We start from the raw sequence: 3,366 nt of genomic DNA on the forward strand, positions 1-3,366 counted from the left end.
AATCTCTTGGGGATCCTCTCCCACCTTGGAACCAAGAAATACCGGAGGATTCATCCTCACAAAGTCTCTCAACCTAGAAGTTATAGTGCTCACAATAGGGTTCACATGAGTCTCAACACCCCTAGCAGCTTGGGCTTGAGTAGTTACGACTTAAGCCATCATCATAAGAGCCGACCTAACTTCTTCATTGGACATGGCTGGAGGATCAACCGGAACTTGATTGCCTTGTGGAATTTGGTCACCTTGAGGACCTTGGGGAGGAACTCTCTCATTCACGATCTCCTCTTCCATCCTTCTTGCGGTCGCCCTTCTTGTATTCATATCCTATAAACATAAGAGAAGGGTTAGGAAAAGGACTTTATAGAGTTAAAACTCTAAGGCACGACTTAAAGAGTAATGAAAGAAGTGAAGTTTCCAAATGTCTTATAGCCTCTCATTCATAAATGTGTCGAGATTCAACACTCATAAACAAGACTCTACTCGACGTGGCCTGTGAGACATCAATCCTAAAAACCATCCCAAAAACATTGTGCTCTGATACCATGTTTGTCACGACCTGAGACTACACCCCAGACGTGACAAGGCGTACAAGACTCCGAAAAGTCTCATACAAGCCTCATAGCATGTCATCACATAAGAAAATAGAAATAGTACGGAATTTAAAACTTTTCATTAAATCCATACAATCGAAAATCATTTAAAACAACGGAAGTCTACTTGTCTCACATGTCCATCTAAAGACATCTTTGAATCAAACGTAGGGTCACAAATTTTTTACAGTAGAAGTCTAACAAATGTCTAGTACAATGAAGAAAAGAAACATCAATAAATCACTTGTCCGCGAATCCATGAGGACATACCACTAGCCTTGGAAGAACTTAATCCAAGCCCTTGAACTAGAGAGAATCAACTCACTTGCCGGAACGTACACTTTGTAGAAAAGTAGAAGAAATATGGGTTAGCACATTTAATGTACTAAGTATCATAGCCATGCAAAAACCATGCTTAAAAAGGACATTTTATTTGAAAATCATGCTATATGCCTATTTTGAGAAAACTTAATGAACATAAGTATAAGAGGCATACAATACAACATAACCAACATATAAGTCATTTAATCACATTAAACTGTCACCTTAAGTAACCCTAAGCTATACTTTGTGCAATATATGAATAGCGTCCCATACCACCATCCACACTAAGTACTACTTTAAGGCCACCAAAAGTGAACTTACCATTCTTCCTTTTCATCTTTAGACAATACTCAAACATAAGGAACATAAACATATCATAAGTCAAGGAAGTAACTCATAATACAATCCAAATAAAGCATGCATCGTTACATTAAGCATATAGGTCAACATTCTTCATTAGCTTCATTATAAGGACTTTCACTCATTAGACATAAAAACATTAGAGAATCACACCATAGCCCTCTCAAAACTTACTCGTGGAATTCATAGATGGCATCCCATACTACCACCAAAACTTCATAGAACTTCTCAAGCAACCATAACACGTATCTCACATGATGGGAAGAAGCATTAACCGACATAGACCATGTGAGCTTGACATGGAATCCGGTGTCATGACCCCACACCGTAAAGAGGTGGACTACTTGCCTAAGGTACGACCGGTAACATTTTAGCTTAGGTGGATCTACTTTCTAATAACCTATGCGAGCACATAGTTATGTGATAAGAAAGATGTTCATTGAAACCCGGCCTAACATTGGGTGAGCTTCCATCTTACCATATCCCTTCGGTACTTAGTCTTCATTCCTATAGAGTAGTTTTTTAGTTTAACATCATTACACATGAAAATGTGGCATAAGCCTACCGATTCAAGATACATTATTTAACACATGAAAGGGTGCCATAAGCCTACCGATTCAAGGTACTTTATTAGGATAGCTCATTGAATCCTCATGAAAGGGTGCCCTAGGCCTACCGATTCAAGGTTCATCATTAACATTTATGGAAGGGTTCCATAATCCTATCGATCCCAAAATTTTATTAATATCATTTATGGAAGGGTGACACAGGCCTACCGATCCCAAGACACATCATCACATTAAAGAATCTCTTGATATTATATCATCATCATTAATAAGTGTTAATCAAACATAAATTTCAATAATAACACAATTGCATTGTAATCATGATCATAATACATTCATTGGAATTACATGCATATACTTAACATCATAATCATACATATTTCCTTCATAATTTGGCCTTCAAGGCTATGAATCAATCTAAACCCAAGAATCTAGAATTCTACATTAGATAAGGAAAATATCATGATTCAATAACTAATTCAATATAAACATAAATAATTCAACATGATCCCATAATCAATCAACCCGAATCACAAACTTCCAATTTAGTATTTTAGGGGAAACATGGGTTCATAGGTGAAATTTATCATAATTCATCATTAATTCAACAATTCATTCATAATTCATCACATATAAACCTTTGAAAATAATTTGGAATTGAACACATGCTTAGATTGAAACCCTAGCTTTTTGGGGAATTTTGGAAACTTGAAATCATCTTTTGAGAGGGCTCCTTGAATGAAACTTAATCAAGAATGAAGACTTTCCTTTATTAAGAATCCCCAAGAAATTTGAGGAAGAACTCTTGAAATCCACAAACCCTAGCTTCAATTGCTCCATTTTTCTTCCTTGAGTTTTAAATAGAGAAATTTTTGGAGTAGATGAACTCTTTTGGGTGTTTGGAAATAATGGCTTAAATGAGGTGTTTAAAGACTTAAAAGAATTTATATATGTGAAATAAAACAATTAAAACCGTCCCCATAATATTACTAATTAATTAGGAAATTACAAAAATGACCCTACTTAGGCAGCCCACTCCCAGGCACCACGAGTCGTGGTCAAGACCACTAGTCGTGGTCCTTGGGCAGTGGCTGTGGCTTGGGTCTTGGCAAAAATTAATTGGAGGCATGACCACGAGACCTCCCACGATCCGTGGTCAAGACCACGTGTCGTGGTGAAGGTCGTGGTCATGAGGAAACACCTAGGCTTCAAAGCCTTGCCTCCATGCGCCTATGGGGTCTTCACGAACATCCTTCACGACTCGTCAAGGGAACCACGGCTCGTGGTGGTTCCCGTGGTCCCTTGACCAGTAGCTCCTTCAACATCACACCTCCCCAATGAGGCTAAGGCAACTCCATGAGCCTTCCCATCGCCGATGGTCATGACCACGAGCCGTGAAGTGACTCATGAAGGGAAGCCTTGGCTTGGCCAGTTTGGAGGCACACTGCCTCACCAACCACGGGTGGAACCACGACTCATTGTGGCCAGCACGGGTTGTGAAGACCCTCGTGGTCTTGGTAGGCAGT

Source organism: Solanum tuberosum, unplaced genomic scaffold (assembly GCF_000226075.1).
Source record: "Solanum tuberosum cultivar DM 1-3 516 R44 unplaced genomic scaffold, SolTub_3.0 scf00065, whole genome shotgun sequence".
Classification (NCBI taxonomy): domain Eukaryota; kingdom Viridiplantae; phylum Streptophyta; class Magnoliopsida; order Solanales; family Solanaceae; genus Solanum; species Solanum tuberosum.